The sequence below is a fragment of the Herpailurus yagouaroundi genome, unplaced genomic scaffold (genome assembly GCF_014898765.1).
Source record: "Herpailurus yagouaroundi ecotype Mexico unplaced genomic scaffold, PumYag 159, whole genome shotgun sequence".
NCBI lineage: Eukaryota > Metazoa > Chordata > Mammalia > Carnivora > Felidae > Herpailurus > Herpailurus yagouaroundi.
The window spans coordinates 62,591,340-62,611,959 of record NW_024412400.1 but is presented as its reverse complement, the minus strand read 5'-3'; the positions used below and the strand labels follow the sequence as shown (position 1 = coordinate 62,611,959).

General features: G+C 40.7%; 1 protein-coding gene across 5 annotated transcripts in view; it reads left to right on the top strand.

Moving 5' to 3' along the window:
* Positions 1–20,620, top strand: part of MECOM (MDS1 and EVI1 complex locus) — a 565,633-nt gene that overhangs the window by 454,350 nt on the left and 90,663 nt on the right. The window lies entirely within an intron of this gene.

The following is a 20,620-nucleotide window of genomic DNA, read 5'->3' as shown; positions in this document are numbered from 1 at the left end:
GCTTTTAGCTGTATTCCACAATCTGCAACGGTAAGGTTTGGATTCTACATGTGGTGGTCACTGTCCCTGCAAGGAAAAGGTGCTGCTGGCCAGACCTACCTGGCCAGACAGTGGGGCTCATTTTCACTCAGGATGTGCAGAGTCTTGTTTAATCACAATGGAACAGTGTCAGTGCAGAGGTGGGATCAGGGATTAGCTCCAACAGAGTATTCATGTTGCAAAGTTTACGCGAGCGATTTCATATGCGTTATCCAATTTGATGCTCACAAAAAGTTCACTCAAACAGGGGAGCTATAAGGGTTCCTATTAAATACATGTGGAGATTGAGGTTGAAAGAGGTTTCATAGGACTAGAATGATATGGCTGTAGGTGGCTGAGATGGGACAGGGGTCCAATTCTGGGCACTCCCACTGCACCCTTCTACCACTTTTGTGGACTGTGTTCTTTCTGGGTCGTGGCTAACTGCTTATTTGCTTTCTCAAATGATGGCACATTACTTGCACCCAGAATGTAAGTAATGAGTGAGTTTTTAATGGTCAATGCAACTTGAGCAATTCAGTCTGATATTACATTGGCTGATGCTATATTTCATTCTGAGGCAGAATGACTGCAACTGGGAGTGGAACATTCCTGGCTCAGCTAGGCATGGGGACTCTTGGTGATCTCAAAAGTAGCACCCAACTGCACAGTCTCTTCATAGTGTCCATGTGCAAAATACACAAATAGAGCTTCCCAGAAGAGTAGCCCCAACGATTCCTGAGATGTGCTGTTCAGAAGAAAAAAAATATTATATACATACATGTTCATGCTTTTGTTGTTATTTATCAAGATGTTTATAAAGGGGCATTTTTGAAGAATTGGCTTCATAGAGCAGAGAAGAGATGTCCTTGGTTATTTATCGGGAAATTTCACTTTCCCAAATCTTGCTTACTCATCTTGCAATGTTATCAGTGGTTTTATAATCTACATTCTCACTATCTTTGGGATGTATGAGTAACGATACAATAAAATACAGTCAGTTTTACAAAGAAGCGTGACGATCATTTGTCAATATAGTATTAGTATCTTTAAGGAAAAGTTTTGTGTCCTTTATTATGTGTTTTCAGTGCACAAAGTCAGATAAAAAAGGAAAATTATTTAATAAAAGAATTGCCGATGGATTAGATCAATTTCAACTGATATTGATTTCTCTTTATTTGTACACAAATACAAATGCTTTGGGTGTCTAGACTATAACAATGGGTTTAGATTTCTAAAATCTTTTTGCAATGGGTGATAAACATTCCAAAAATTCAAGATACGCCTTAGCTTTTATGCCCTGCTATGCTTGGAAAGTACATTTAATATTTTATTATTTAATATTTCTCTCTTCAGATGTTTTCCTGTGAAAATATTTAAGGGTCTTACATTGATTTGTTTTCCTTTTCCACATATGTTTGTGTAAGAACTGAAGGCCTCTTTTGTGCTTGTAAAAAATTTTAGATGGATAATTCTTTACTCTGTAAAATGTTTTAGGATACAATATTTATTTATTTTAAGTTAGAGGGAAAAATGTAAAGAGGAGAAAGGGATGATCCAAAGGCAGCAACACAAAGAGTTGAACTCCTCTGTCATGATTTATTCACTTTGCCCATTTGAGAATTGTTGTTAAGCCAGAGATTGTCCAGGAAATGCAGAGAAAAAAACAAACAAACCCAAAATCAAAACAAAGAAACAAAAAAACTTGTTTGTTCCCTTGTTACACTCATGATATGTCTAGGAATAACTCTTGGATTGTAGCAGCTTTATGGGTGATCATATCACAGTCTGAGCTTTGGAAATTGCAGTCAACTAAAATCCCTATGTCTGTGTCTGGTAAGCTATTATTAAGTCAGATTTTTCTCCATTCAGTATTCAGGCAGTTAACTTCTTAGACATAAGTGCAGGATATTCATGTCCATAAAATAAAAAAAAAAAATATTTAGACATATAGCTCTGACCTAGTAAGATAATCTGACATTTAGATTCTCTTATTTCCTGATCTTTCTACTTTAACCTCAGGCTTACTCCTGCCCTGAGGCTTATGTCACTTTATTATCATCTCCTCCACCCCACATCCAAATCACTGATAAAAAAAAAAAAAGTCTGAATGGAATAGGGCAATTTCCAGGTTGCTGTTGAGCCATTAATTATCCCTCTTTGCATGTCCTTGAGCTCAAATATCCAACAGACTCCAATCAGTAAAATGAATCAACAAGACATTACTTTTATATCTTGGATGAATACATGATGTCATATTCCAAAGTTGTGTAACAGTATAGGTAATAGTTATTCAGGATGGATTTTTAGGTGGGTTTGGTAAATTGCACAGTAATTGCAAAATTGACATTCACACTATCTTGAAGTATCAGCCAATGGGAGTAGACAATTTGGTCATTCAGTGGACATCATTAATTTTGGCGAGCTGGACTAATTTAACTTAAACTCTCTTGATTAATCTTACACGGTCCAAAGCAATGATGGCAAGATACTGGTTTGGCAGTTGGCAATTTAAAAATGAAAAGGAGGGGCGCCTGGGTGGCGCAGTCGGTTAAGCGTCCGACTTCAGCCAGGTCACAATCTTGCGGTCCGTGAGTTCGAGCCCCGCGTCAGGCTCTGGGCTGATGGCTCAGAGCCTGGAGCCTGTTTCTGATTCTGTGTCTCCCTCTCTCTGCCCCTCCCCCGTTCATGCTCTGTCTCTCTCTGTCCCAAAAATAAATAAACGTTGAAAAAAAAAAAATGAAAAGGAATGTGCATGCATATATTTTTGCCTATTCTTGTTGACATTCTTTTGTAACATCTCAACTGGACTAATTAGAAGATATTAGAAGAACACAGCATGTTGGTCATAATTTTCATTGCGTGGAAGCATGAGAGTACAGATTTTAAAAACTTGGTGAAAAATTATTTGAGGTTTTCGAAAATGGTAAGAAAAATCTTCTGAGAGAACAATTATGTATATGTATAAATTGTATATGAATATATTTTATATCTATACACAGACATGTCTTACTGTCTTGACTTATTAAACATACTTTACAAGATATTACCAAAGGTCTGGGCTTTGTTATTCCAATGCAATATTTCTAGAAAAACGTCTTCCACGAGAAACATATAAGCAAACAAACAAACAAACACTAGAGTTTGAGTTCTCAGTGAAAAAACTGAGATTTCATTTCAGGTCTATAATAAACTCTTGGATAGGATCTCAAAATTTATGCCAGGAGTTGTTCATTTTTAGGTTCCTGAAGAGTCCAGTCCGTAAAACTTTTTATTCTAAGGCCAGACAGAATCACAGAGATGAAAACTAGTTGATGTCATTGAAATTGCAGTTATAGACTTATTTCATCTCCCCTAGTCTTTAATCCTGACACACATGCATTTTTTTTCCCTGATTTTATTGAGCAATCCAACATGTTTGCAGTGCACAAAATCTTACCAAATCAGATTTCGGTGCTTTCACTCATGTCTCTCCTTGGCTCATTACGTGACAAGGATATTTTTCTTGCTCCTCTCCGTCTTTCTCCTTTCCCTCTAACTCCTCCTCACCGCATCGAAACCACCCTGAAACAAACGAAACCACCCCAACATGTTATTCTCCATGCCACCTCCAGCCTTTAACACTGGACACCGCTCTTCTCCATTTTAGGAGACCCTCCTACTCTTCTTTGGGTTTCAGCTCAGACCTGCCTTCACTCAGGAAGTCTTGAGTATGTGCGGAAGGCCCTTGGCCTTCTTGCCCCATCCCTGGTACAGGCAGGTGATCTTCTAATGTGCTCCCACAGACCTGACCGCACTCGCTCACAACGTCTGTGTCTACCTGCACCTTGGAAGCTCCGTGAAATCCAGGCCTGTGGCTTCCTTGCTTATGGTCTTCCAGTTTACATATAGTAGGAGCTCAAGAAAAAATAAGGAATGGAAGGAAACAAGAAAAAAGGGGATAGAGGGAGAATGCTGGTTTTTTTAAAAAAATTTTTTTTTATAATGTTTATTTATTTTTTGAGAGGGGAAGCGTAAGCAGGGGAAGGGCAGAGAGAGAGAGAGAGGGAGACAGAAGATCTGAAGTGAGCTCTGCACTGACAGGCTGACAGCAGAGAGCCTGATGTGGGGCTCCAGTTCACACACCGTGAGATCATGACCTGAGCTGAAGTTGGGCACTCAACTGATTGAGCCACCCAGGCGCCCCGATAATGCTGTTTTGTAGAAAATAATTTTTACAACTCTCTTAAGTGCATGTTCAGATGGAGTGCAGCCACCTAGCAGGAATCTCAGTAAAGATGGGTAAGGAGTCAGCCCTCCAGATGGAGACGGGCCCTACTGTTACAAGTGGCTGAAACTGTGCATCAAATCGTAGACTTTGTGTTTATGGAATCAGCCAGTTCCATACATGCTGAAAGCTTAGGAGTAGATACAGCTCCTAGAAAGGTGGGTTTGTATTGATAAACATGATTGGCCCCAGGGCCCACTTCCTAACTACTGAACTGGTCATTTGTACTGGCTTTGCTTTCTTGCTTCTTTATTATTAGCCATCTTCAATCTGTGGGCTGAGGGCCTATGCTGCTTATCTGCACCATAAAATCTACTCCAAATTTTCCTGAGATAAAAATCCTAACCTTCTTTATAAACTGACTGAGGTACCAATTCAGGTACCAGAATTGACACCTATTTAGGAGCCAAGACAGTTTGTCTAAATCTTGACTCCATCACATATTAATCTTGAGCAAGGTTGTAATGTGACCTTGAACAAGACGCTTTTTTTGAACTGAACTTTCTTCATCTGTGCAATCAGGAAACTGGCTGACCCATGTGTAGGTTCTTGAGATGATCAGACTCATGTGAAAATATGTTGTAAATTCCAAGCACCATGAGGTCACAAATGGATAGGGGCTGACAACAGCGTCATGGGCATGAAGTTGTCCCTCCAGAGTCATGTTGTTTTCTTTAGCCTAAGAAATAGTTCTTTACTTACTTCTGGAATTATGAAATGGGGTTTGGAATGGGGGGTGTCTGTATAAAGAGGTATTTGTAAGTGCCCCTTCTTGTTTTGAGTACCTCTCAAAGAAGAGGCCTCCTACTTTATCGTTCACTACCCTAAAAATTTATCCAGATTTCTAAAATACCTTGAGTCCTGAATGTTTAGATTTAAATTATATTTATATTACAGTTGAGTACCATTCTTTCCTTGCCTAGATATGTGAATACTATTTTTGTGTGCGAGTAAGCTTAAAAATTGACTGTCTAAATATTTAACCAGAGTTATTTTAAAAGAATTTCATTATTTATCTTCTTTATGATTTATATTATCACATTCTGTGTCTTTAGTTATGGTTTATCATAAGCAGCCCATCTGCTACAACAGCCAGACTGGAACATTCATATAAGATGAGTTCAGATGTCATAAACATGACAAGAGATGGGTTACATTCAGTCTTTCTCCGTGTTTAACCAATTTAATTTGTTTCCTATGCAGAAGAGGCTCTAAATTTACTTAATATATGTTAGCACTTAGGAACACAGTTAGAAACAAGGCGAAGGTCTTAACCTATTCGTAAATAAATGAGAAGATTCCTGTCGGAGTGAAAGAGAGAGAGAGAATTTATGTCAAACAATCAGGAATTTAATACATAGTGGTCTTTTAGGATGTCCAGTTTGTGTACATACTCTTAAGGCATGATTACGAATAACTTCACTTCCTATAAACAATGTGACTGGAGAAATTACTCACAGATACAACAAAAAGGGGAAGAAAGGTAAGACGTTTTAACTAAAGCCAATAAGTGAATTACTTTCCCTGAAAAGGTTAAAAATGGCAGATTTATTTTTCGTTGCCATAATATTTGTCTTTGTTGGCCAGCTATCTGAGGTATTCTGCAGAAGATATAGGGCTCACTGGGACATCACCACATGACCCCAGGTTCAAAGTTAGAGCAGAGTCCTGAAGGATTCTCCCCCCTCTGTAGTTTGGGGACCCACGGAGCCTGAACCGAAGGCTAAATCTGTTGGCTAAAGGGAAGTATTGATACTGCCGTAGCAAAAGCTTTCAGTGATTATACTGGATTTCCCTCTGCCCCTGGTAAAGGTCAAGTAGAGGACTTTTGAGTGCAAGCAAAAGAGTCATTCATTTTTCACTCTTTAGGTAAAGGACTTATGTCATATTATTAGTGAAAATGTGATTAACTGTTAAAGCAACATAGGCCTTAATGATCTATAAAGCCATTTCTCTCGAAGTTATGGATTCATTGCTCCGAGGTACTAAATATATGTTGTTCTAGGATCATGCAAGTCATGAATACTAAAAATAAAAATAAACATATTTCTTTGATGATGATTTATGGCCAAACAATTTGGAGCTAATACATTCACATTATAGGATGCAAATACAAATGTGACATAACTGAGTGGGCCTTTAAGATGAAGTGTCATTACTTCGGGAAATATGGGCAGTGCTTCAACTTCATCACAGCCTTTGTAACATAATGTTTTGAGAGCCTGTGACTGATGTCTCAACTTGCAGCAGTTTGGTTCTTAAATTCCATACTTAGCAAGAGAATGGTTTCATTCAGCCTCATTGATGACCTAAAAACCCATATGTGGGGATATTATACGCCATTGTGGATTAGTATGCGAAGCTGGTAAAATGAGATTGGGCCCCCCCCCCCCCCCGCTCCTCCTGGTGAGATGCTGCTTTCACAATGAGCACAAAGACAGAGCCATGGCAGTGGTGGACCAGCAAGGATGGCACCACAGCCCTGTGTTTATCATTTCAGGCCCCCTTCGCTCCTCCAGGGGCTCTTCAGAAACGCTCCGGGGAGGACCGATGCTGGCAGCACGGTTATTTTTCTGTATGTGGATAAAGTTCTCGAGTTACCTGAAATTCCTCAGCAAGCCAAAAAGCTGCACAAAAGCTGAGCGTGTCTATGTCAAGTTGACCTTGCTCTCTTCTTGACCATCTCCTTCTCTTCTCCTTCCAGACCCACAATTTCTTATTTATCTCTTCGTTTCTCTCATTCTTTCTTCTTTTCCTTGTCTCCACTTCCCTTCCTTTTCTTTTTTTCCTTTGCCTTTCCCCCTCTTCCTTCCCCACTCTTCTTTCGTAGTGTTTCTTGCCGTCTGCATCAGGGTAGGAGATGAGCTGACATGAAGCATCACGGGAGTAATACTCTTCTTGGTACTGTCAAGAAGGTGCTTAAAGGAAAGAGTCAGGAGAGAAACGCATTCCTCGTAACAGTGCATTGAAATTCTCTTCTAATTCTTGCCCTGGCATCGCTAATTTTATTCCCGGAGTCTAAGTGGATCCACTGTTTTCTCAGCAATTCCTTCTACTGGTACAATACGAATAATACGATAGTTAACAAGGTATGTGTGCAAGGCTTTAAAAAAAATCACCTAGCAAGTAGAGAGGAGGACAAAGGAAGCAAATGATGGAGCAAAGTACACGTTATGTGAGCACTGCAGACTGCTATACAAGTGAGACTGCCCCAGTGTGCGTCTAATTTATGTAGCTGATAACCCGAGTTAACAGAGACCCTGGCACTATTATGGAGGTAATATTTTCTCAAGGATGTACAGTCTTAAACAACTTCTTCCTGTATTAGGTTCATACATGGTTTTCTTTAACATAAAGCAGGTATGTCTGTTCTCTTGTTCCATTTCATTTTCTTGGAAAAATAAATTTATTGCAGGCCGGCTGAATGGAAATTCTGCTTACTGTTTACGACTGAAGTCGCTCTCCCCTCTCCTGTATTACCCAGGGAATTAGTTCAATACAGAGCCTTATTCCACACCCATTTCTTTATTTTTCCCCTCTCCATCCTTCTTTCCAGGGTTCTGTTTCAAAACCTATATTGCCACAGAGCAGCTGGTAGCATTTAGCAACCACCTGCACAAGTAGTTCTGTTTCCAATGGAAGAAAATTTAGCTTACATAAGGCAAAAAACCGTAAGGTGTCGGCCTTTCCATTTTTATTTGTATTTGTGTACATTTTCTTACTCATTGATGAATGTTCTGCTAAGTGAAACTTAACTCCTTGGTAAAGAATGAGAAACAGTATGGTGGGGTGGTCATTTGTTACAGTAAGGTTTGGTTAAATTGACACGCTGTCAGTAAGGCTAGAGGTTGATCGTAGCCAGGAAGAGACTCTTAAAATCTGTTACTTCTTTGAAGGGTGAGAAGGCACCCTCTTGAATTGGAAACTTCTACTCTGATTTTCCAAGTACCAGTCCCTCCCGAAGACTATGACACGCGCCACGGTATGTGCTGGGTTCCCGTGAAACGCATTGTGCAGTCAGACTTTCAGTACCTAACAGTAAATAAATTACCTTCCTGCTGCTTGGGAATAAGTTTAAACCTCTAAGTTTTTATTAAATTGTTCACATAACTACACATTGAATATTGATCGGAACTGCACTAAAAGTGACTAATGTGTCAAGTAGTGACTTTCCTTAAATCAAGGTAGCTATTCTATAAATGAAACTCCAACCTAAAAGCCGGCCATCGACAAATAATATCTGATGACTAACTTATGTAAGCAAACTACAGCTCGTAAGTCATTCTTCTTACCTCTCTCATTTAATCCTCACTTGCTGTTTTTGCCCCTGGGTAGAGGAACTGAAGCAGAGGAAAGCTATGTGACTTGCTCAAGGTCACTTAGCTAGTAAGAATAAATTCATCCAGACTTCCAGCATAGTCACCTTTTAAGGAGAAGAGTTTAACAGTTAATATTATTTTATATAGACCTAAAAGCTATTGAGAGCCACCATATATAGATATGCAGTTATCCTCTCTAGGAATCTAGACCATGTATATGCTATCCGGGAATCTGAACCGTGTAAATAAATGTTAGATTTCTTTTCGAACTGCACTGTGAGATGGAAAAGTATTCTAGAAGAAAGTGAGAAAAATACCATGGCTTTGTAGATTAACAAACCAAAATATGTGATCAAGGTCACACATTAGTCACTGGCAGTGCTGAGACTAGAAGCAAAATAATTTTCTCTCCCCTCCCCTCCCTGTCCCTTCCCTCCTTCTCCTCTCCTCCCCTCCTCTTCTCTCATTTTCCAACCTTCCCTTCCCTTTCATTTTCTCTTTCTTTTCCTCTCACTTCCCTTTCCTTTATTCATTTCTCTCTCCTTTCCTCTCTTCTTCCTCAAATACTTGAACCCGTATTTTCAGCCAATTTCTACTCATCTAAGCTAGGTGTTGGAAATAAATCATTTACTAAGTGAGACTCCTCCCCTGCCTTCAGGAGGTTTAATGAGGGGTACAGTTAACTGAACTGGTACAATGCTGACTGTCATGACGGAGGTGTAGGATATTAGGTCTGTGTGATGGTTGGGGGTGGATATACAACCAAGTCTAGAGGGAGTCAGAGAAGGTTTCCTTTAGGGAATGTATCTCAACCAACACCTGAAAGATAATTAACATTATTATGGAGCAGGGGAGTTATATGGTAGCAGAAAAGAATGTTCAGCTATCAGCCCAGAGGTGAGAGAAAGCATGGTGCAGCCTGGGATGTGACAAGTTCAGTATGAGTGTGGGAGGGCTGAGAGTGTACTGAGAGAAATACTGAGATGAATTCTCTTTAAAGATAAATTGAATTCAGGAGGCATTCGATGCTTGTAAGACACTATTAGGAGCTATGAAGATGACAAGATAATACCCTTTAATGATAATAGAATAATCTAGGGTAGTGAATGATAACATGATAAATCGTCCCTGAAAGAATACAGATTATGAACTTCTCTTGGGGTTCAGAGTGGAAAGAGGTCGTTGTGGGCCATGGTAAGCAAAGAAGGTGGCAAGGAAGATTTTGAAAGATGAGTAGCCTATCTGTGGACCGTACTTTTCTGCATTCCTTTTCCTCATGAGCAAATAGTCTTTACCATCTGTCTCTATCTTCTCAATTTTCATTCAGCCTTCCTCTTAACTACAACCTCTATTCTGCTCGCAACACTTGAAGAGGCAGGAGTGATTCCTAACTGCCAAATCCAGGGTGTGTTTTAGTCTTTGGCCCACGATAATGTCCTCAGGACAATTTTCTCCTCCCATTCCTCCTCTGGCTTCAGGACCAACACTCGCTGCTGGGTCCCCCTCTTCAGGATACCCACCTGAAGATATCATCTGTTTATCCATTAAGGACTCCCAAAGAGAGACCTTAGGCTCCAAATCTACAATTCCATCCTCTTGCTGAACATCTGTTCCTGAGTATCCTACCCCACTTCAAATGAAGTGAAATCCAACCTTCTCCTCCCTTATTTCCCATTTGTAGTCAACGGCTTCATCTTTTACGGTGCTCCTCAAGTGAGAACTTGAAAGCTGCCCTTGACTACTCGCATTCCTTTTCTCATCACGCCCGTCTAGAGATTGGCCAAATTTCATACCCAACTGAGAGATATTCCTTGATCCTCTCAAGTCATACTGCTTTTCTCTTGAATCAGAGCTTTACCATCTTTTGTCAAGGCTGCCTGTAAGAATGCTCTCCCTTCCACTCAGGATCATTTTTTTCTAAATATCAAGCCTGAGATATTCTTTTATTGCTGAAGGCACTGCTTTGTCTCCCTATTGTCCACAGCAGTAGTTTTCGACTATGTTCTGCTGAGTCACTGGACCCCTTAAAGATGCCTTACGGTAGCACTGGGGGAGGGGATAGCTGAATGAGTCGCGTTTCCTAACCCTCCACCTCTTCCTCAGCAAAGCAACACCACTTTTTACTTGTTTGATATTTGTGGTTTTGTGTAAGATTTTGCTTGGGGGAAAAAAAAAGTGTTCTGCTGCCAAAAACTTTGGAAAATTGGAAAATTGAACTCCGTAGCCTGATAAACATGGCCCTTCATGATTTGGTTCCAAACCTTCTCTTTAGCTGCCTCTCTTTCGTTTCTTTACCCCTCACCCTAATCGTCATTCACCCAAACTTCTCCTGAAAGACTGTGCTCTGGCACCACTCTGTGTCTTGTTTGTGCTGATTTTTCCCCGCTTAGAAGTCCCCCATGTTGGCTCTCCATTTTTTCATCTTCTCTAGCTGGTAAATTTCTGATGATTCGCCTCAAATCTTGCCCACATAGCTGTCCCCTAGAGAGTAGTCTGTGTAATCCTGATCTCTTCTACAGTCCTTAACACAGCAGTTGCCCCTCTTCCATACTGCTTCCCCTGTGGCCTCCCGGAAGGCAGAGAATGAGTCTTACTTATACTAGTAGCCCGGCGTCTGTGATGCAAGAAGTGTTGCTCAGTTAATGTGACCTCTGGCTGCTTGCTCCTCCTCCTGCTGCTGTTGCTACAATGGCAAAGCCAGAGGACAGTTTTGAGCAAAAGAGGGAAATGCCAAGAATGCAATTTAGGTGTTTAAGGTCATTGAGCCCAAAGTCAAGTGTAGAATAGAGAGTAAAAGAAGAAGGTCTAGGGTCAGGGAGAGAGGGGTCTAACCGAGATTCTCAGACTAGCATGGTATGAATCACATAGAGTAAAATCCACCACGATTCATTGCTGAATTGGTGGGGTGAGAGAATGTATCTCAGAGGAGAATGATTGAAGACTAAAAGGCATGCTCATTTTCTTTAGAAATCCTAACTGTGGCAATGAGAGTTTTTGTCCGTTCCTTTGCCTTGTGTGTTTATCCTGCGGAGAGCATATAAGCTACTTGGTTCTACAAGTCCTCTCCTTCTCCATCCCATAGCTGGAGTGACAGCAGCAACAATAGCATGTCCTTGTGCTTGCCGAACACCGTGGCCTCCGCATTACATGAATGACCTCATGAGAGGTAGGGAGACAAGTACTGTCATTGCCTTCACCTTAGAGTGGGTGTGGCGAGGCTCAGAGAGGTGAGCTAACTTGCATAACACCTTGTAGCTGGTGGGAAGTTGTGGACCCTGGGTAGGAACTCAAGTCTGTCTGAATCCCAAGCCTGACATCGATTCCTCTCACTGCTCAGTCTCCACAAGCTCTGTGTAGCTAAGTACTTTCTGGATCTAATATCTGAATACGCACAGGTACTCGGGTTGACACCTCCTTCATTAATGCAAACCAGGCAAGTCAGAATTCCAGAGAAACAAATTCCCTAGGTGTCTAAAGGTCACCTCTTTGAGCCTGGTGGCTTCCATAATGTTACCATAAAGGATGGAAAACTTTACTAAAATCATTATTCTAGGAAACCAGATAGCCAATCTTATTAGATTCTTGTCCTAAATCAAAGTAAATTGGCACTGAATGACTCTCTCTTAAGAAAAGTGCATAAACTCTGGTACATGGGCTTAACCTCCGTGCCGTCCAAATTAAAGGCAATTTTCCTACACTCATGAGTTCTTGCCAGGGTCTCACGTAGCTGACGTTGTCCGATAGCTTCCAGCAGATGTTCACTCACCGCGTGCTTCACGGTGCTAAACAAGTTGGATCTCGGGTATTTTTTAAAGTGTGGCGGGCCACATGTGTCAAAAATGGGGATTCTGTTTTAAAATGCAGGTTTCTATCCCTAGCCTCAGGTCTCTTGGTTTTGAAGCTTTGGGGCAAAGCCTGAGAACCTGCTTATTTCTCTGAAGTGAAGCACAGTGCGGAGGCGTGTGGTGATGGTCCTTGAAATAAAGGGGAACTGAAAGCGCTGAGCATGGCTGTTAAAGCATGCAGACATTTAATAATAGCTGTTAGCCTTGGCAGCTCTGTTTTATATTGCGCCCTGCCAAATGCCTTTCGGCTAGGGACCTTCTGCAGTAATTAATCGCAAGCATCTCAGCTCTGTAAATGTTTTGACTCCGTGCAAACAGCTCTATCACCTGTCCAAGTGATCCCTCTTCCTACCTTTCCTCATTTTGTTGTTCAGCTCTAATTTGCATTTCTTATCTCCAAATATGCATAAGTAGGTCTCGGAGGACCTTCTCCAAGCAGGAGCCCTACCTGTGTCTCATGTAATTCTCATAAGACCCCACAAAGGACACATTATTAGTCCCATTGCAAATGAGAAAGCCAAGACTTCAGTAGCTTAATTAACATGCTCAAGGTCATGGAGGCAGGGAGCTGGAACTGAAGTCTGAGCCCAGGTCACCTGACTCCATAATCACGCCTTTCTGCACTATGCCAGGTTGCTTCACCCCATTTGGCTTCATTCTTGATAGGTGCAGATCCAGCTACAGTATAAGCATCCTATCCAGGCCCTGTGGGTAACGCCACCACTAGAATCGTTTCTGTGGCACGTATGCCGACAGAACGTCTCGAATCCTCCTCTCAGGCTATATCCTAGGGAAGAACACCACATTGCTCAATACAGTTGACACTAACCACGTGTGGCTGTTCAGCTATATGGCCAGCATGACCGAGGAACTGTATTTTTCATTTTAATTCATTTATGTTTAAGTGTACATAGCCACCTGTGGCTAGTGGCCGCCATATTGGACAGCATAGGCCTAGATGGGTCTACAGAAAGACAGCAATGTTGAGTGGTGAAGGATTCAAATCTGAAGCCCGTGTGATTTGTGCACGTTACGTGACACATCTTTTTTTTTTTTCCATTACTTTAAATATAAAATGGCAGTGGTAATAGTAGGTGCCTCACAGCTTCCTTGTAAGGATTACAGGAGCAGTTTTATGCAAACGTGCTCAGCACAAGCTTAGCACATAGTAAGGTCTCATCGATGATAGTAGCTATTATTTTGACTATGACTATTTTTAAAGTTTATTTATTTTTGAGACAGAGAGTGTGAGCAGGGGAGGGACAGAGAGAGAGGGAGTCACAGAATTTGAAGTAGATTCAGGCTCTGAGCTGTCAGCACAGAGCCCAACGCAGGGCGTGAACCCACCAATGGTGCGATCATGACCTGAACCAAAGTCTGACGCTTCACCTACTGAGCCACTCGGGTGCCCTGACTGTTATTATTTTCAGTTCAACTTCCTTAATAATTTGAAGTTGTTTGCCTTTTCTGTGACTTGAAATCTACTTAAAAGTGCTGATAACATACTAGCTGCTTAATAAATATGTATTGAATTAAGTTTTTGAAATCTCGGATTTAGGACTTTCGATACATAGGCTGATGTGCATGTGTAGAGAGAATGCTGGAGAGTCTCTGAAAGTGCTTTCACTTCCTCAGCTATACAACAGGGAAATTAAAAGTCTGTTTGTCAAGACAAATGAGAAGGAAAGGAGGTGAAGAGGTTCTAATGCTTAGAAAAAAAAAAATAAATAAAATAAAATAAAATTCTCTCATGTCCCACGCGACTCAAATACCCATGATTTTAAAAAGTCCATTTCAGGAGCGCCTGGGTGGCGCAGTCGGTTAAGCGTCCGGCTTCAGCCAGGTCACGATCTCGCGGTCCGTGAGTTCGAGCCCCGCGTCAGGCTCTGGGCTGATGGCTCAGAGCCTGGAGCCTGTTTCTGATTCTGTGACTCCCTCTCTCTCTGCCCCTCCCCCGTTCATGCTCTGTCTCTCTCTGTCCCAAAAATAAATAAACGTTGAAAAAAAAAATTAAAAAAAAAAAAAAAGTCCATTTCAAGTTTGAAAATGTGGGAGGAGGTGATTAAGGAAGGGCAGGGCATTTTAATAGGACACACGTTAGTAGTAGGAAGTGATTTCTCATCAGGCATATTATAAATCGATTGCAGTGAGTTTTATTAGCCGGTCCGTATCGAAATAACCAGACACACGTAAAGACACTTGCACACCACATTTAGTATGTATGTGTGTGTCTCTTTGTGTGTATGTGTATATATATTAAAACTGACATTAAAATTAGATAGTAAAACCTTTTCATTTAGTGCCAACAAAGTCTAGCCACAATAAATTGAAAATGTGAACTACTTTGGCATGCCTTAGCTTTATAAAGCCCTGTAAATGGCTATACAAATATTTTTCTAAATGGAAATCATATTAGACCTGAGGTTTAAAGTACTGTAGATAGGAAAGAGAGGTAAATAATTGCCTTTTTACTTTGTGACCGTATTATAAATGCCAGACAATGGAAAAACTAGTAAAATTAAAAAGGAATTCCTAACGTAAAACAACATACTGGCTCACAGATTGTCTTTCTTCATCATCTGTGTGGTGGATTTATAGCGACTACGTTACCAGCGACTCAGTGGCACAGGGAAGGACTCATGCTGCTTAGTTTGAGCTGGCCTGCAGGGCTAGGACAGGGATGGGGTGGGAGGCGGGACTCAAGAGGTACCATGCTATCAGTGAGGGCTTGTGGCTGCTTGGCTGACAGCTTAAAAAAAGAGAGACCAACTGCTCCACTAAAGGAAATATAATATGATCTTTTAATGAGTTGAATGTGGAGAAGTTTCTGAGGAAAAGGAACCGAGGTCCTACCGAGGGATTTGTTGGTCACAAACGGTCTACACCTTCCTTTGCTGTTAAAAGGTGCCAAGCCTAGATATTTGGCAGTTCACTCTCAAGTAAGTCCCTTCTTTTAAAAACTTTCAGGGCTACCACGATGGCCCTATTGTTAGGGCTTTGTTTAATTGTTGACTTTGTGTTGGTTTTTATTATTCAAGTAAGCTCCACCCATTGTTTCAGAGGTCAAGGAGCTTTTTCATTGTATTTCTTCCCAACTGCAGCCCCTGGTCAACCGCACTTTCTTCTTAGGCAAACTTTCTGCAGCAGCTGGTTTGGAAACTATCATTCCACACATCACAGCAAATCTCAGACAAGTTGAGTTTAATTATTCCCTGTTGACTAGCTCTGCCATTACTAAAATCTCTTTTAACACGCTGACATTGAGAGTGGAAGTGTAGGGTTTCCAAGCTCTCAGCACAATAGCTTTTGCATTAATATCTCACAGTTTATTTCATGGAGTAGAGGCCTGCTTGTGGTGTCTAAAATGTGTTTAAACATAAATTGCAAAGAAAGGCATGGTGACAAAATAGACCTGTATATAGGGAAAAGAAAGCCTTTGAATAGGCTTAGGTATTTTTTTAAAGTGCATTTCTCTTACAAAACAACTCTTTTTTTTTTTTTTTTTTTTTTTTGGCCTTTCAAGAGCACGTCAAAGAGATTTTAATCACCCTTTTGTTTTCGTTAATTTTTATGTTTTATTACTCTGCTAAATAAATAGTATGAGTATAATGTATCCCAAACTAAACTTTTCATGATGTTTAACAAACTGTAATTTCATGATTAATAGTGCCTAATCTGAATGTCCCATGCAACTTTGTGCAGCGAGAGGTGGTCAGTGTTACTAAAGGTTAGCAACCTCACAAAAGGGACAGTTCAGTGATTGTTTCCAAGGAGATTTAAAGTCTTGCGAGTTATGAAAAAAACAACAAAGCTTTGGCATTGGATATCTAGTATAACATGTCCTAGGATTTATCACTACCTAGAAATTAAGGAATACAGATGGAAAGAACTGAATATGTTTTAATATTTTTCTTTATTTCTTTATTTTCCTCTATTTCATTTGATTTTTAAATTTTTTTAATGTTTATTTATTTTTGAGAGACAGAGTGTGAGCAGAGGAGGGGCAGAGAGAGGGAGACACAGAATCTGAAGTAGGCTTCAGGCGCTGAGCTGTCAGCAGAGCCTGACCCGGGACTCGAACTCACGAACTGTGAGATCATGACCTGAGCTGAAGTCAGATGCTTAACTGACTGAGCCACCCAGGCATCCCTGAATGTGTTTTAAAATTCATTTTGAAGTATCAGACATGGGAGAAATTAACATGTGGACGCTATGGCTTTAAAGTTACACGAGCTTAGTGAATGACATCCTCGCTGGTGAACACCCATTGATTCCAATAAACACATGTCCAGAATCTTCTATTTCTTTGGGAGCCTGTTTTCCCCACCTAAGCCTCAGGCTTCCAAATTATGCCTGTAGAACACTCTGAAACATTGTAGAACGGACTCTGAGGGACCTGGGTCCTTTCTGATGGGGATACTTTGACTTTGCTCTGTTTGGGGGTTAAGGCACATCACCAATTTCACAAGTAATATTTAAAAAAATCTGATTCTGTCTCTCCCATATCAAAACCCCTTCGATGGTTTCCCATTGTGTTGATGACAAAGTTCAAAATTTACATTATCACTTAAGAGGCCCTGCATCATCTGTTCCTGCAAAATCTTCAGCCTGCAACTTCTTTCCACTCTTCTGCCATCTCTGTTTCTTAAACTTGCCCTCAGGCTCTCACACATTGTATTCATTCATTCATTCATGCATTCATTTATCCATTCATTATTTTTTAAATGTTCATTTAGTTTTGAGAGAGAGGGACAGAGCACCCAAGCCAGTGAGTAGTGAGGGGTGCAGAGAGAGGGAGAGATACAATCCCAAGCAGGCCCCATGCTGTCAGTTCAGAGCCTGATGCAGGGCTCAATCTCACGAACCATGAGATCATGACCTGAGCCAAAATCAAGAGTCAGACACTTAACTGACTGAGCCACCCAGGTGCCCATATCCATTCATTATTTCTTAAATACTGACTGTGCCAGGCGCCATATAGATTGTTCAGGGCTTTGTCAGAGGGTAAAACAGACATGGTGTGTACCATCCTGAAGTTTACAAACTGGTCAGGAAGCCAGACATGGAACAAATAACTATAAAAGCTGTTCTCTCAGACTGTTTTTCTATTGCACGAGGCTATCTCATTCTTAAATTTCATGTCTCATATTAAACATCCTGTCTTGAAGGAGACTTTTCTGATCCTTCCTCTAGGTTAGAGCCTCTTAATATATGCCAAAGACATGAAACAGAACCCAATTAGTAGAAATTAGACTTAAAGACTTCATAAAAGTCCAACATGGCTCTGTGGCTTCTGGGTTCTTCACATGTCTTTATCAGTCGTCTTTACTCATTTGATGGTGTTTAGCTCCTATGGTTTAAAGCCATGTCTAGGTCTTTGGAGAAGGGACTGACATAAAAGATAGAGAAGAATCTCCGAAAGAGTTAGAAGGAATCATTTGTTGAGTCTCTGTCCACCACAAACATTTTATTCTTATCAAAATAGTTGATCTTTATAGAGACATTTTGAAATGAGTTTGAAATGAGGAGAGAAACAACTACAGCCCAGAACTCTAGAGACATACTGCTCAAATCTGCCACGGGACCCCTCTGTTTCCTCGACTGTAAACTGGAAATAATAGTATCTATTTCTTAGGATCATTGGGAGAGTTACATGAGATAATATACACAAAGCCCTCCAGAAGATGTCTGGCACATTGTAAGTGCTGGCTTGTATTGTTATTCCCTTGGGTAGATGAGAGAAAAGGCTTGCAAGGGTTAAGTGACTTGAAGATTATAGAGGTAGCAATAGAAAGAGAGTTAGGATTGAGACCCAGGTCCGTCCAATTTCAGACTCTAGTATCTACTCTCTACACCAAAGCAGGTAAATACTTAACCAGTGAGTGAAGGTGATAGAAAAGCCCACCAGTAGCTACCAGAAGAGTAGAGTCTGCTTTTATTTATTTATTTATATATATATTTTTTTTAACGTTTATTTTTGAGACAGAGAGAGACAGAGCGTGAACAGGGGAGGGGCAGAGAGAGAGGGAGACACAGAATCGGAAACAGGCTCCAGGCTCTGAGCAGTCAGCACAGAGCCCGACGCGGGGCTCGAACTCACGGACCGTGAGATCATGACCTGAGCCGAAGTCGGACGCTTAACCGACCGAGCCACCCAGGCGCCCCTAGAGTCTGCTTTTAAAAGCATTAGTTTAAAAAAAAAAAAAAAAATTGGTCTTCGTGCATGGTTTCTGTGAATGAAGTTGTGCTTGATTCCTTAAGTAATTGTCAGCAGTGGTCATCTGAGTAATGTGCCAGATGGTTGCATAAATCCCTGGGAAGCAGCTTTAATTTTAAAATACTATGTGTCAGGTTCAGAAGGGAAGATAAGAAAGGAATGACCCTGTCTTGTGCTGATAAATTGCTTTCTCCAAATGTACCTTCAATTGGATACCATTTTATAGAATCTCTATCCTTAGAAGGTACAAGGAGACATAGTTTAGAAAGAAAAATCTCTGCCATTGACCTGATTTGGTAAAATATGTCTTTTAAAAATTGTCCACAATTGAAGCATTGTTGATGTGACTGATACTTCAGGCATAAAATTATCATTTAGATTTTTCTTTATAAAAAGATGTCTTTATCAAGGCTTCTTCTTGCATTGCACTTTTATAATTATTACTTTTTTTTTTTTTTTTTTTACCTACCTGTCCTTTGCAGTAGTCCAAAGCATTAAAAAGGGGACCTTTAGAGGTGCCTGGGTGGCTCAGTCAGTTGGGCGTCTGACTTCAGCTCAGGACATGATCTCACGGCTTGTGAGTTGGAGCCCCACATTGGGCTCTATGCTGACAGCTTAGAGCCCAGAGCCTGCTTCGTATTCTGTGTCTCCCTCTCTCCCTCTCTCTTTGCCCCTTCCTTGGTCACACTCTGTCTCTCTCTGTATCTGTCTCTGTCTCTGTCTCTCTCTCCCCTTCTCAAAAATAAATAAACATAAACACATGAAACCTTTATAATTTTGGTGCCATGCATTCATTCCTGTTCCTTACACTAGTAATTATAATAATGCTGGAAGGAAACATTTACTGGAAGGACCAATCCCAATTTGTTCAAAATTGACTTTTTAATTAAACATCTCATATGATCCAGTTTTGGAAATATTTGATTTCAGTGGTAACTATAAAAACAGGTATTTTTAAGAAAATGGACATAGATGCTTGCCAATGGGGCTGTGGAAGCATAGAAAAATGCCCACCACTGGGAATTTTGGGATTTGTTGCGCATTTCTATAGATGAAGTCTTTAAAATGACGCGTGTGAGTTAGCCAGGTAAGTAATGGGTAGAAAGTATATTCTGAGAAAAAGGGACCTGCCAAAGCAGAAGCTTAGAACATGAACCATAAGGGTGAATATAAGAACTTACAATCTGGTTTGTACCTATAGACTGCAAAGCATGATAAAAGGAGTAAGAAGATGTCAGTTTGAGAAGATTAGTGGAGGCCACATGGAGCATTCTGCATGTCATATTAAGTTCCTTGGCCTCCAGGCTGTCAGTAATGGACAGTCACTGAAAGACTTTAAGCAGCAAATTAACATGATTTGATTTGTATGCAAACTAAATCAATGGCTGCATTAGTCAGAATGGATATAATGTGGACAAGTCTGGATGCAAGGAGTTGAGTGTGATGGTTAAAGATGGAGAAGATAAACAATAGTGAGAAGCAACTGACATGAAAAATATTTAGGAAATACAATTCATGAGGTTTGGGGACTGGTTGGATTTGAGATATGAGAGAGGTATAGAGTCTAAGATAGTGCAGGCCAGAGAAAGAGAGTGAACACAAAGTGTTTTTAGAGTTGGCCATACTGAATTTAAGATGCCTCTGGGACAACTGAGTATACCAGTCTGGAGTTCAGAGGGGATAGACGTTACTGTGGGTAGATATTATTGTCAGGGAGTTATCAGCATAGGGAGGGAGGGACGATTAAAGTTTTGCAAATGGTTGGAAGAGAACCTAGTGGGCGTGTTAACAGGAAAACAGGCTGAAGACAAACCCCTGGGAGAAACCCAGTGTTTACTCAGCAAGGGGGGAAAATGACTCTGTGGAGCATCCTAAGAAAGAATCCAGAGGAGTAGAAGGTGAGCCAGGGAAGAGTGAGTCATCAATGCCAAAGAAGTAGGCCATTTCAAGGAGG